The 15,208-nt window shown below is 48.1% G+C and overlaps 2 protein-coding genes across 2 annotated transcripts in view; both read left to right on the forward strand.

Moving 5' to 3' along the window:
* LOC125760311 (uncharacterized) overlaps nucleotides 1-15,208 on the forward strand; it is a 336,735-nt gene that overhangs the window by 182,184 nt on the left and 139,343 nt on the right. The gene's annotated exons all lie outside the window — the stretch shown is intronic.
* Nucleotides 1-15,208, forward strand: part of LOC119372446 (TBC1 domain family member 25) — a 225,035-nt gene that overhangs the window by 148,241 nt on the left and 61,586 nt on the right. The window lies entirely within an intron of this gene.

The raw sequence follows: 15,208 nt of genomic DNA on the forward strand, positions 1-15,208 counted from the left end.
GGAAAGCCTCTACGTCGAATCGGACGAATCGCTACACCTCCAGAGATCTTACCTATCTTTTGTATATTTCCTCAAAGTGAACGCAAACAACGAACACCCCTCACACACTACAATCAATGAGTTGTCTGTTTCTGAACTTTTTCACAACCGTCCTTCGATGAGACAGCCGTACTCACTTCGTGTGAGGGGCCTAGCTGAAGAAATAGGTGTGCCACTTCTCGAACACTGTCTAATGGCTCCCGCTGCCCATATCCCGCCGTGGCAGTGGCAGCTTATAGATTGCGATGTTTGTTTCGTCGAAGTTACCAAGCATGCGCCACTTGCACATATCCGTGCACACTTCCTCGAATTACAATACAAGTACCCACACCCTGAATTCTTTACAGATGCCTCAAAGTCTAACACTTCTGTGTCGTACGCAGCCGTTGGTCCATCCTTTTCTGATTCCGGTATTCTGCACCCTGATTCCAGTATCTTCACGGCAGAAGCTTACGCGATACTTGCGGCAGTTAAACACATAAAACAATCAAAACTACAAAAGGCAGTGATATACACGGATTCATTAAGCGTAGTGAAAGCTTTAAAAACTATGACAAAACACACAAATCCGGTCCTTGTCTCGCTTTATTCTATTTTATGCACGATCTACTCTCTTAAACAACATGTCGTAGTGTGCTGGGTGCCAGGGCACCGCGAGATACAAGGCAACGTGTTGGCGGATCAGTTAGCAGTATCCGCCCATGAAAACAGTCCCAATACGTCTGTAGCTATCCCTCCATTAGACTTAAAACCATTCCTCAAAAGAAAGATCAGGGCCTTTTGGCAGAGCACATGGGATAGGAACACACAAAATAAACTGCATGTTATCAAGCCGCAACTAGGTAATTGGCCGCTGGTATCGAAGTCGCGCTACACAGAAGTTACACTTTGCAGACTGAGGATAGGCCACACACATAGTACACATTCATATCTTTTGTCCGGAGGCGATCCACCTCTGTGTGATCACTGTGGCGATCCACTAACTGTACTCCACACCCTACTGCAATGCACGGAACTAGACGCTCTCAGAAAAAAGCATTTTTCATCAATATACCTGCAGTTCCCACTTCATCCCGGTATGTTCATTGGCAGAGAACCACTTTTTAAATATCACTGTCTCTTCGAATTTCTAAAAGATGTCCATAACTTCAACGTTATTTTTCCAGGCGCTCCGTAGCGCGGCCTCATGATTGAGGCTGCTGCTGCGGTAACTCTATCAAAGGAAGCACCTGCCTCCCGGCCTTTGGGCGCAGAGAAAGCATTCGTGCTGTTATTCCGCCTCTCACTTGTAAATACCATGCTCACTCGTCATTTATCCCACACCCATAGGTCACACCACTTGTCACTGCCATAATTTTATACTGTATACACATCTTTTACGCTTCTTTATAGCGCATGATTTTAGGCCTCTATACAGCCACAATACACCCTGTCATCGTAAACATTGGTCATCGCTAAGACCACATAAAAGACATGGCGCTCTTTGGCCACCCATGGCCCTTGCGCCACAAAGCCCCACTAATCATCATCAATCATAAAGCTAGACAATGTTTATCCCTCATTCACCCTCCTTATACAGGCCTCATCCCAGTATTTGCCCATGTTTATCAAAGTATACCCACAAGCTAAACTAAGACTCAACTCTGGCTCGCATTGGCGAGTGTCCTAGCGCTCGCTCTCTGGCTAGCTTACCTCTGGAACGCCTACCGCGCTCTGGAACCTCTATGGAACTGTTGGTGAGCGTCCTAGCTCTCCGTATGTGGCTAGCTTACCATTGGAACGCCTACCGCGCTCCAGAACACCTATGGAACTGTTGGTGAACATCCTAGCGCCCCGTCTCTGGTTAGCTTCCTCTGGAATGCCTACCGCGCTCTGGAAGATCTATGGAATCACTGGTGAGCGTCCTAGCGCTTAGTTTCTGGCTAGTTCACCTCTGGAACGCCTACCACACTCTGGAACGTCTATAGAACCGTTGGTGAGCATCCTAGCGCTCCGTCTCTGGCTAGCTTACCTCTGGAACGTCTATGGAATTGTTGGTGAGCGTCCTAGGCTCTCCGTATCCGGCTAGCTTACCTTTGGAACGCCTACTACGCTTTGGAACGTCTATAGAACCGTTGGTGAGCATCCTAGCACTCCGTCTCTGGCTATATAGCTTACCTGTGGAACGCCTACCGCTCTTTAGAACGTCTATGGAACCTTTCGTAGGCATCCTAGCGCTCCGTCTCTGGCTAGCTTACTTCTGGAACGCCTACCGTGCTCTAGAAAAAAGCAGGTGCTGGATCATGATGACGATAGTTTTCAGACTCAAGTGGCACATTACGCCCATAACACGTACCACGCTCAGGAAAAGAGTGCAACCCGGTTCATAATGATAGTTTGTAAACTATTATCATCATTAACATGATGTAAACTGTCATCATCATCATCATAATGAATTGTAAAGAGGGGAATCACAAGGGGGCAAGAAGATGCGTCTGTTCGTCAGTGCGTGCCATGACCTTGAGCACGTTTTTTTTTTTCTTCGAACGCGTGGTGTACTTTCAGTGGGATCACATGCGCGTACACGTGGGCACGTGGCACCATCCCTAGGCGCCCGCGGTAACTATAAAGCCCACTATGCTCAAATCAGCCAATGGCCGTGGACTTTGGGTTTATGATGCAGTCGTTTGGGTTTATGGCATCATTTGTTGAGAGAAGAGGTAGCGATTTGTAGCTGATTTTGAGAAAAAATTGCAAATTCCAGGCTGGGTTCTGCGCTATATTGTGTGGCCCACGTGTTCCCAGGAGTCTCGGCTACCAAGTGGCAGCGTTTTTTGACCATCTTGAAAAAGTGTGACAGGGCCCCTTTAAGCACAAGACATCGCCCTGCTAAGCACTCTAGTCTATACTCGATTACAAAAAAAAAAATTAAGCTCCGCGCACAGGACCGTGGCGTGCCTGCCATTCCCCTGTGAAATACAGTCATCCTAGCTGGTTTCCACTCGAACTGTAAGTACTGTTTTGGGGCTAATGTAAATACTGCATATGCAAAAGAGTTGAGTTCATCGTTACTACCTAATTAAAACATTACGTTTGACTGAGCAGCGATGTCATAGTCACCGATGAAATTTACCAGGTCGTTCAAATCTCCGGCCTGAAACCAGCAACACAAACGTGTATCTGTGGTAACGTCAGCCATCTGAAACACTTGATAAGTGCTTGATGTCAGAAAAATGAGTAAGCACTTTTGAGTGGCGCATTTATGCGAATTCGCTGTGAGAGCGACAGTGATGGCTCTAGGCGGAGCAGACATTTTTTCTGAGGTTGTAAACGAGCATAGTCCAGCATGGCATAGAAGCTGTACCTATGCTTGGGTACAAGTGAAGAAAAAGAGGCGGCTTTTAACAGCGACGCTGGTTAGCAAATCGTTCCCTGTGAGTCGATCTAGAACACCATCATTGCCACAGAGATTGGGAAAATCCCGCTACTCACCACAGGTCCACTAAAAAAGAAGGCAACATTTAGTCTAACGAATGGCTGTGAAGAAATGGGTATGTGCCACAGAAATTGGGTAAACCTCACTACTCACCACTGATCCACTAAAAATGAAGAAGGCAACAGTTAGCCCAACAAATGGTAGCAAATTGTTCCTTGTGAGTCGATCCAGAAAACTATCATCATCATAAACGGCTATGTGTCACGGAAATTGAGTAAATCCCATTACTCAACACTGGTCCACTAAAAAAGGAGAAGGCAACAGTTAGCCCAACAAATGGTAGCAAATTGTTCCATGTGAGTCGATCCAGGCAGCTATCATCATAAACGGCTATGTGTCACATAAATTGGGTAAAACCCATTACTCAGCACTTGTCCACTAAAAAAAAAAGAAAGCAACAGTTAGCCCAACAAATGGATATGAAGAAATGGGTATATGCCACAGAAATCGGGTAAATCCCACTATTCACCACTGCTCTACTAAAAATGGAGAAGGCAACAATTAGCCCAACAAATGGATGCGAAGCGATGGCGGCGAGCCGAAGACCCCGAGTACGTACGAGGGAACGGGAAAGGCAATGGCGGCTGCGAGAATACCCCGAAGCGATGGAAAGCTTACGCCAACGACGACTTGCCCGTAGATCTATGAGAGGTGCGAACACTTGGTTTTAGCTCGAGTTTCTGTCTCTGGAGTTGGGACAACCGTGTCATGTGTGTGACTGTAGTTAAGTCGAACCTCTCTGCGCTGAGAATGAACGTAGAAACAACCTAGCTAAATGATGCTAGCAACAACCTAGAAGCAACCTGAAACCCGCGTCACCTAGCTAAGGCCTAGAAACAACCTAGAAGCAACCAGATTAGTCTTCAGAATCGTCCAGTTTCATTGTTTCAAGCCTTGCGCGGCTTAGTGCAAGCTTTGCCAATTTTTTGTCATCAAAGGACCCTCTTTCAGTTAATGGTCTCTCTGCGTCAATGTGACGTTACAGCCGACCACCTTTGCGCCGTGGTCACGTGAGAGATAAAAAACGCGTGTTGTTCCGCTCTTACAGATTCAACCGAAATGGCTGCCTCCACTGTTCGTGACAATCCATCGGCATCGTCAGTGAGAGCGTGCTCTCGCTAGCTGACTTTAGTGCTGTTCATTCGTATTCCAAATTAAATTCCATGAAAAGCCTTGTTTGTGTGTTGTGTGCAGTGTTCGGTAACAACGATCGCTGGGGTGTTTGCACTGCCTGGAAACAGTCGCCGATGTACGTATTAAAATATTTGCGCCTTCGATCGGCGATTCAACGTGCTGTGTGATACAAAGCAGTCACCATCATCCTCTGCGGCTGTTTTGTGTTGAGCGTGAAGGGTTCTGCCGTTATGGACCTCCTGCGTCTGGGGTGTACATTGCTTCACACAGGGCAGGGCAAAGATACTTCAGAATCCACTTTATTTCCAACACACTTGCTGGGGGTCCCCCAGGAAAAAAGCTGTGTAAAACAGCTTCACAGGACCTGGGGGCCTACAGAGGGCAGCACATGCAGTGGTAGCAACAACTTGTAGGTTTGGGCGAGTCGGTTCATGATGCGAAAACTAGAAGCAGCGCGAAAAAAAACGACGACAAAAATAGGAACACACACAACAGGACTAGCGCTGTTCTGTTGTGCTAGTCCTGTTGTGTGTGTTCCTATTTTTGTCGTCGTTTTTTTTTTTTTTTTCGCGCTGCTTCTAGTTTTCGCAACATGCGGTGGATTTCACACAGATGTACACTTGTAAGCAAAACAGCATAATACAAAGAAAATATAAAAATCACTATATATACAATGAACATCAGAACACTCTTTCTGTATGACGCACAGAACATGAAACATTATTTAGTTTTGAGCAAAGCAAAATATTTATGGCTTCATCAAATAATCACGCACATTTGATTTGAACACACGGGCACTAAAATTAATATGGGTTTTTAAGGAGTTGTAAAGTGCTGGTATGCAAAATTCAAGTCGGGCTCTACCGTAGTTTTTGCAAGTATGTGGTGCTGGTATTTGCCTGTTACGTATGCTGTGGTCATGACTGGTGTGTTCTTCGTCTTTTGGAAGCTTGTTTTTATACATATAAAGAGACAGTTTATAGTCGTGTAGCTTGGAAGCTTTTAGCATATTATGTTTAATGAATAGGGGAGCAGTGGGTAGTAGGCTTGGGTGTCCACTGAAATTCTCAAAGATTCTTAACACCTTCTTTTGCAGCTGTTCTAGTTTATTATAGTTAGTAGTAGTTGTACCCCAGACAAAGGTACAATATGAAAGACGTGAATAAATATTTGCATAATATATAGCGCTTTTTAGGGTTAAAGGAACTAATTATCTTAGTTTGTAGAGACATCCAACTGCTTTGCTCAATTCATTCGTTAGCTTGTTGACATGCGTGTTCCAAGACATTGTATCTTCGAACCAAACACCTAGAAACTTTTTTGATGAAATACGCTGAAGGACCGTTCCTTGAAAATTAAGCGCGAGTTCAGAGGCACATTTTTTGTTGAGTGGTTTAAATATAATATATTTTGTCTTCTTAACATTTAGAGTTAATCTGTTAGAGTCCAGCCATTGACCAAGTTTAATTAAGTAATTTTTTATTGTAGTGTTTAAGCTTGTTAAAGTTGAGGCTGAAAGAAATATGTTTGTGTCGTCAGCATACATGACCAGTTTCGGTGAATCGGGCACATCACATAAATCATTGATATGGAGTAGAAACAACAAGGGTCCTTGAATTGACACCTGAGACACCCAAAATTTTACAATAGTAGTTGGAGACGCCGAGTCACCGACTTTCACACACTGCTCCCTGTTACAGAGATAGCTTTTCACAAGATCACGCAAATACAACTTTGAAGTTGTATCGCGATACGCAGTGATTCCACTCCTGGGCCAACTGCGCCAAAGTGCGCCAAATTGTATTTACTGCGCCATCCTGATAATATCGACGAAATTTGCGCCAAACTGCGCCAAAGTCTCGGGTTTGGGGTCGTCTATCACCGGCAATCGCACCGCCGGCGCGTCAGAACATGTGCAGCTCGATCTTGGGGCTGCCAATAAAGTCGCAATCATGGACCAAGAATTATTCCGCTGAATAAATAGCGCTAGCGCGTGCGTTCCGTGTAAGCCACGATGACATGCACGGTGCCGACGCAGCTTCTGTTCTGCAAGTCGGCTCGACAGCAAAACGCGCTCTCCGCAGAGGCTCGTGACGTCTAGGCCTATCGGTAGCGAGAAAGTGCGCCGGCGATTCATCGGCGGACGTCGTCTGTTCCAGAAACGCTGCTGATAGCTCGTTTCAAGCGTCGCACGGCACGTAAGGAAAGCAATGTTCAGTAATAACTACATGAGTGCCGCTAAAATGTCTGTCACTTCTGTTTCCGGACATCGCGGAATGAAATCTGTGATCGCTCGCAGTAGATATATGGTACAATATCGAATTTTCCTTGCTTCGAGTTTATGGAAGAGCACGCGAACGGTGGAAACGCATTGACACTTTTCCTCAGATATACTTTATCCATGGATCTTCATCCAGAACAGCCTTTTCGTAATTCCTTCCGCCAGCACGTCCGACTTTGTAATCACTCTGCGGTAAATACCCCCTAAAAGGCCCTGCCCTTTCGAGCTCACGTGCTGGGTTCCAATTCGAATTTTTTGCTTGCTTTTTTAAAAATGTCATCTCATTAGTAAAATCATATCTCCGTGTCGGAGCAGCCGCAAATGCGCAGCTGTCAGTAGCGGGCCCGTCGCTGACGGCCCACAGTGAAGCGGCTACGCCATCCGCCCCTCGCTTTCGGGGGTCAATAGCTAACGGTTAAAAGAACTGTTTCGCTTAAGAGCGAAGCAATGAATGCGATACCAAAAAATTGTATTGTGAAACGAAGTAAGACTAGCAACTAACTCTTTTGGATCCGATCTCGCGTAACTCAACAAAACGCTGGTTTAAGGGAATATGGCCCCTCCAAGAACCGAAGCGTTTTCTTGCTCCGAGTTCTCTAAACGCGAAGTAAGCGTTGAGAGCACAGCAAGTTTATGAGCCGTCTCCTGATGCCTCGAGATAGCGCGCGCGCAAGCGACTGCGCCCTTCGAAAGATGCCCCCCCCCCCCCCCCCACTTCCGCTCCCCTGGCGTACCTTCATGCTCCTTACGAAAGACGGGCGGGGCGTTTCCTCTCTGTTTGATGAGCAATCGACGGCAGGCCCTCACGCGGGAAGATGTTATCTCATGCGCTGTCCGTGCGGCGGAGACAGACGGCCGGCTAGTTTAATCTCCGCTTCAGCCGCGTTCGTCGCCAGCGGTCGCGAGCTTTTACCCGCGGCTAGAATAAGCGTGGTGATATTAATAATTTGGACTTTATACGGAAAATTACGGCAATGGCGACGGCGAAAATCCGCCGAGAGTGTCCATATAATTGCTATCGCAAGGGTCAATGTACGGGGCAGATTTTGCGCCCCCCCCCCCTGCGCCCCCTGTGCGCACGCCTATTCTCCTGAGATGATTTTTTCCATGAGATTTGCAATGAATCGAAATATTTCTAGCCTTCATAAGAGCCCCATAATAATACTCAGGTGCTTGAATGTTAATGCAATATGCTTCTGTATTGCACTCCAGGATGTAAAATTCGCTGCTCCAAAGTGCTCCCAGATGCAAAATTATCTGCTCCAAAGTGCTCCAAGATGAAAATTTTGCTGCTCCAAAGTGCTCCAAAACCGAAATTTTGCTGCTCCAAAAATTGCTCCAAATCAGAAGTCCTCGGTAGCATCACTGCGATACGAGATACTCAGGCAACAAGTATTTCAGATACAGATGCAAGATACTACTGCAATAATTGTATCCGATACGATACTTGACCAGTGTATCTTAAGATACTTCGATGCATTATAGTTCCATGTAATGTAGCAGCAAACCCCTATGCACAAAAATGCTCTATCGCAAATTGCTTTACTGTCACCAATTTCATTTAGCTTTAATCTAATGTATGTTAGTATCTCAAAAGTTTTGTGTTTCTTGCTCAAAGTACAATAGTTTCATTTCGAAATAAATTATTTGGGCCTATTTTAGCTGCTAAACAGGACAGCCTTATACACTTCGCTGACGGAGGTTCTTGCCTGTCATTTTGGTAACTGATACGAGCTTGCCGGCCAGCTAGCGGGTTGCCATCTATTCGCAGGAACTTCAATAAGAAACCTTCACACGATGACGCCATTACCGGTGTGGCACTTTATCTTGTCTGTAAAAGACCATTTACATAATACCGGATCTCCGGATAGGTATACAGCAGCAACAAATCTAGTAGCCACATTTTTTTGTGACGCAATAGAGAGTTTTAGTTTAGCTCGCGCAACGGCCTTGCGCACGCAACGGGTGAGAAAGAGCAAGACTGCGCATGCGCTGAACCTAAGAGAGATGCGTGCGCTTGCGCGCGCAAGAGATGCGTACGCTAGATCTCGTCGCTTACGTTGCGCCCACTACGGCCGTTGCGTACCTTACGGGCGCTTCTCTCGCGAGATCTCGACCGGTCGAGACAAGCAAAATGGCTGCGTCCGACAGCAGCACAAGCGGCACGGCGGTCATGGCAGCGAATAAATCCCGCGTCCATTTCGGAATTGCCCTCGATTTGGAGCTCCTTGCCTACGTGAGTAGCTTGAATCCGTTCGCGGACCCAGTGCAGTGGACAGTGATCGCTGCAAAGATGCAGGAGATATTCGATGTCGTCGAGACTGCAGTCGCCCTTCAAAAGCCACCGCTCTCGGTTTGTGAGCATCAAATCCTCTATCTCTTGCCATGAAAGAGTGGCCAAAAGGCGCTGATTCGAAAGGATGCTGGAAGGCATTTTTCCTCCCTCGCTGCTGCCCGCCTCGTAGAAGTCGTACCAACCGTCACCGTTCACCACAGATCACCTCAACAAAATTTGCACCATCGTAAAATCTTGCCCTGTCTCGTGCCTTGACTTGTGTCAACTATGATCGGCTATTCTATTTTATTTCTTAGCCACTAGATGGCGCAGAAAAACACGCCGCAAGGGGCTGAGACAGGGATGCCCTTTGTCCCCGCTGTTATTCATGCTGTACATGGCGAGGACGGAAAAAGCGCTAGAAGGTAGCAACATTGGATTTAATTTGTCACACAAACAGGTCGGAGCGATGGTTGAGCAGAAGCTTCCAGGTCTATTTTATGCTGATGATATTGTCTTATTTGCGGACAGTCAAGATGATATACAGCGACTGGCAGATATATGCGGAAGGGAGTATGAGGCTCTAGGACTAGGATTTAGTGCAACAAAATGTGGATTGATGGTATTCAATGATCACGGAGACCATACGGTCTTAATACAGGGCCAAAAAATACCGAGGGTAAGCGAGTACAAGTACCTCGGAAATGAGGGGGATAGATATATGGAGGTACAAGAGAAAGCATCGGTAGCAAAGGGAAAGAGGAATGCTGCAATTATAAGCACAGAGCTTTATGGGGATACAATAGATACGAGATGCTTCGAGGGCTGTGGAAGGGTGTGATGGTTCCGGGGCTTACATTTGGGAACTCAGTGGCGTGCATGAAGTCAGAGGTGCAATCAGGATTGGATGTAAATCAAAGGACGGTGGGCCGCCTCGCCTTGGGCGCTCACGGGAAGACGACAAATGAGGCGGTGAAGGGTGATATGGGATGGACAGGCTTTGAAGTGAGGGAAGCGCAGACCAAAATGAGATTCGAAGAGAGGCTGAGGAAAATGAAGAAGAGTAGATGGGCAGAGAAGGTTTTCAGGTATTTGTATAGAAAAAGCGTTGACACGCAGTGGAGAAAAAGAACTAGGAGGCTCACCAGTAAATATACGGCTGGCAATGCGGGCGATATGGCAACAAGGAGCATTAAGCGGAAGGTCAGAGAGGCGGAGAGGACTTATTGGATGACAGCGATGGAAAAGAAGCCGGCTCTGAGTAACTACCGAAAAGGAAAAAACGAAATAAGGAGGGAAAGGTTTTATGATAATTCAAGGGGAAGCGCTTTACTGTTTGAAGCAAGGTCGGGCTGCCTTAGAACGCGTATTTATAAAGCGAGATTCAGTAACGAAGAAGAACAATGTACATGCTGCGGGGGAACTAAGGAAACGATGGAACATGTACTGATTGAATGTGGCGATATTCACCCAGGTGTACGTGTGGGCACGAGTCTACATGAAGCCTTGGGTTTTACGGACAACAATGGAAAGCTGAACACGCCCGCGATAGAAATAAGTAAGAGACGGTTAGAGTATTGGTGGCAGAAAAGTAGAGATAAAGTACAATAATAAATAACTGGGGAAAAAAAAGGTCATTCTGCCTTAAGAGGCAGAGAGATGGACCGTGAATTTATATTTTTTGGTATAATAACATAGATTTAATCAGTGTAGATAAGGCATTAGGACAACATGAAACAAGGAAGTTTTTTTTCTTTTTTTTCTTTTTTTTTTCTCCTTCGAGCCTGGTGGCAGACATGTCACCGCCCCGTTATAAAGGGGACGCTCATAGCATCCATCCATCCATCCAGACGAAGGTGCTGACGCCTAGACGCAGTCCACGTTTCGGTTGTTGCGCACGGTAAACTAAAAATGTAGGAGACAGCCTCAACTCTAACGTACGCAGCGCGCAGGCCGTTGCGTACGTACAGGTTTGCGCGCGCTAAACTAAAACTCTCTATTGTGTACATGTAGAGGCGATAAAAGTGCAATGACTTGTCATGTTCTTTTTATCTGCTGACGTAAAGCGTTCGTTATTGATGTGCTCACTAACGTGCAATCTTTTTCAATAATTTTTATTCAGTAAAAGCATGCAGTGATGTGATAGCTGCGCCAATTGCGCCAAACTGCGCCAATACGTGAAACCTGCTACATCCTGCTACATCTCCGCTGTTCTGCGCCAAAACTGCGCCAAAGCTGCCGCGCGGCAAAATTTTCGTGCCGCGAGAGGAATGGGTTCGTGCATCATTTTTCACGGCACGCTGCCCAGCGCTTTCTGGGGGACCTGACCGGACGCAGATTGATGGGTAGGCTCGTTGTTAACTGTGTAATTAATGTTAGCGGATTATGGAGAGCGGCACCGGCACGTTGCGCCACCCCATCATCTGACTGGCGCATCTGATCCAAACGCCACTCTTGATTTATGTCTTGTCCAATGGCATGTTAAGCACTGGTTTGGCTTGCTCAGGCTTTTGGGGGCCGACATAACCCTCTGCAGACTGCTGTAAATTGGCATGACCCCCCAAAAATGCACCTTGGAAGGAGCGGCTCGCCGACAGCTGGTGTGACCGCACCGCCGCAGCAACATAGAAGTAAAATTTCAATTGTTAGTACAGCGACGTTCATGCCTGTCTTATTTTTGGCCCCCTTTTTAAGTTCTGCTACTCGAACTAGGGTTATAGCCCTGTCACATGGGCAACCTTAACCATGGTTAGAGGTAGCTACTAGAGCTGTGCACGGGCCGTATTTCCGAGCCCGAGCCCGGCCCGGGCCCGCTGACTTTGTCGAAGGCCCGCCCGAGCCCGACGGCAAAGCGCTGCGAGCCCGCCCGGCCCGGCCCGACGTACGAAAACACAATCCCGGGCCCGGCCCGGTCCGGCATTTTAAAGGTTCGCTGCGAAAACAAAACATCGTTTTCCGGTAATTTCGCATTTTATTAGGCATATCGAATATGATCAAACTACACGCGACGAACAGTCTCTATTACACAGATTACAAATTACAAGTAGACGGCCTCATGCCAGCAACAATGGAGTTCGCTCGCCACAGCCGTCACGTCTATGGGGTACGCCCATGCACGCGTCAGCTTGCACGAAAGCGATCTACGTCGGGTGGCTCGTCGCTGTGGCGTGCATTTTCACTCATATGGGATTTGGCCTTAAATCTAACGCGAACAGTAGCGTGGCGCCGTCACTAGCTTAGGTGGTGTTACTTCTCTGTTTGTGGGAGTGCAACAGAGGCAGTGCTTTACCTGCTCCCCTTTTGTTTAAAGTGGCGAATTGTAAGGAAAAGCGGTAAAGGGCGGTCGCGGAAAAGGCGCTGTATGTGTGCACATTCTATATATTTCGGGCTTGAGTCGGGCTTTGCAGCGAGCCCGAGCCCGACCCGATAAAACTCCAAGTAGCCCGAGCCCGGCCCGGGCCCGAGGTGAAAATACGTCGGCCCGCCCGAGCACGGCCCGCGGGCCGGGTCGGGCTTTCGGGCTACCCGGAGCCCGTGCACACCTCTAGTAGCTACACAGCAGAAATAACAGCACTTAATCTCGTAACCGCGGTTATCGCAAACAGAGAAGCTGGCAAGATGGCGCACAAGCTTCGCACCAGCCGTGAACTGGCGCAGTTAATTGGCAGCTTCGTGTTGTTTGAGGATTTTCACGGAACGCGACTCCAGTCGGTGAGCAGAACTGGAAAACTGGGTTCTGCCGGGTTCGCCGTGGAACGGCTATCAACAAAGTCTGTTCCGTCCTCGACGGGATTAGCAAAAAGCGTATCGCTACACGTTTCTTGAGGGGAATTGCTTTTCGCATTGTTCGTATCTCGCCGTCTCAGAGCCTCAAGTCGTTCCACCAAGTTTAATGTCGACATCCCGAACAAGATGGACGAAAAGGTGACACTATGTTATCTTGGTGTCGCCAAGGCAGCGATGTCAGTGGATTTTGCATTGTCTGCAGTCAGACTATTAACCGTGAACAGCATGGATTTGCTGCGATAAAGCGACATGCTACAAGCAGCCGAATTCCACTGTGTCGAATGGGCCGAAATGTGGATGTTCCGAACACTTTTCCGCGTCGTGGTGGGCGATCAGAATGCTTCGGAAGTACGCGCGCGGCCAGCGCACACACTGTCAGAACTCTGGTTATCGTTTTCCACAAACGCTGTGGGTGAAACCGCGGTCGCTCTTTACATTATCATGTATGGCGACGACGTAACTGACAGAACTACGAAAGTGCACGCGCGTCCAACGCCCACCCAGTCCAAGCGACGCTGCTTCCCGCAAACGCCGCGGACAAAACCGCTACAGATGCGATTATAGATAGCAACAAACGACGTAGAACGACGTCGTTTTGAGGGCACCTGCGCGGCCAGCGCAGGCGGATTGAAAACGGAACTACCGTTTGCCGCAACCGTTGCGCACGAAACCACGGTCGCTATCAACGCGTTCATCGATAGCGACTACGAGCTCCGAAGGTAAGCGGCTGACGCAGCGGTAGATTAAAGGCTCTATAGTCGTAAAAAAAGGCACGAAGCAGTGGCGTAGCCGGGGGGGGGGGGGGGGTGCACCAGGCCCGACCCCCCCCCCTCCCGATTTTTTTAGATGCGAAGTATCTTAAGGCGGAGCTGGTGGTGGTGTGTGCGGCGTGACCGCCCTTACAGCGCATGCGCACACCCTCTCCACACACCTCCTCTCCACTCCCCCTCTCCCATACCACTCTCCACTTCCCCTCTCCACTCTTCCTCTGAAACGCGGGCTAGACATGCCGAAATTCTCTCCTGCGCAACGCCGCGATGAGCTCGAGCGCATGCGCGTCCCCTCCCCTTCTCTCTCCTCTCCTACGCTGCCCCCCTCTCGCCCGCCTGTCGACCGCGTTCCCCGCTCGCCCTGTGAGAATTAACGGCCAGGCTAGATGGAAGATACGACGCGCGTAGCGTCCCTCTTCGCGTTCCACGACGCGAGGTCGGTAGCATGCCCAATGAACGCCAACGGAACGCGATCGTGCAAGTGCTCCGGCTTCGCATCGCCTCATGGTCCCCTTTAGCGGGAGATGGTGTAATTTTTTTTTTGCTATGGCATACAGAGTCCATGACAAAATGACACTTGACCACATCTGCCTGCCCGGCCCCCACTTCAAATCAAGGAGGTGACCTCCGCCCCCCCCCCCCCCTGAAAAAGATGTCTGCCTACGCCCCTGGCATAAAGCCTTTCGGCGTTCGCGTCGATCTTCGCTTGCCACTATGGTGGAGCGGACTTCACTTAGTTTTCAGTTGGCCTCATGCGATGCTCTGACGCGCGCTTTCGCGGCAGCCAGCTCTCCGTCCCTTATTGGACCCTTCACGGGTGTCACAGGAAGGCGTACGCGAGTTCTTTTGACGGAAATAAATGTTTTGTGCGTATATCGTAGTTTGAAAACAGATTTTGCTAGTTTTCTGATGATACAAAATTTTGGGCAATACGAATATTGTCGTTCCCCCTTCAGATTCGTATCAGCGAGATTCTACTGTAGTTGGGAAACCCTACCTTGGTTGTTTGTTTGGCCACCCTAAGCCATTATACGACCGCAATGCGAATGTTTACACTTACGGGGCTGTTCGGTGATCCAGTGGTGTTATGCAAACACCGATTATTGGAGAGAACTTTTTATTTCAAGAGTTCCTCCTTATTTGACTGTTCTGCTTCACACGGTTCATTTTTCCACTTGGCAGTGAGCTTTTAGCTGCTCCAAAAGCTGTTTTCCCTGCTCCCAAACGCGTTTTTGGCTGCTCCAAAAGCCCTTTTACCTGCTCCAAAACGCACTTTTTGCTGCTCCAAAAACCTGCTCCAAAACAGCTTCAGTCATTCACATCACTGAGCATGTGAAACCCTGAAACGTCTCAGACGTATTGTATTGTCACGTGGTAGTGACGGTGAAGAAGGCGGGAGTCATCTGGTGGAGACGAAACTCTTTATTAGGCTAACTTGTGCCCAGAAA

The sequence above is a fragment of the Rhipicephalus sanguineus genome, chromosome 10 (genome assembly GCF_013339695.2).
Source record: "Rhipicephalus sanguineus isolate Rsan-2018 chromosome 10, BIME_Rsan_1.4, whole genome shotgun sequence".
In the NCBI taxonomy this organism is placed as follows: Eukaryota; Metazoa; Arthropoda; class Arachnida; order Ixodida; family Ixodidae; genus Rhipicephalus; species Rhipicephalus sanguineus.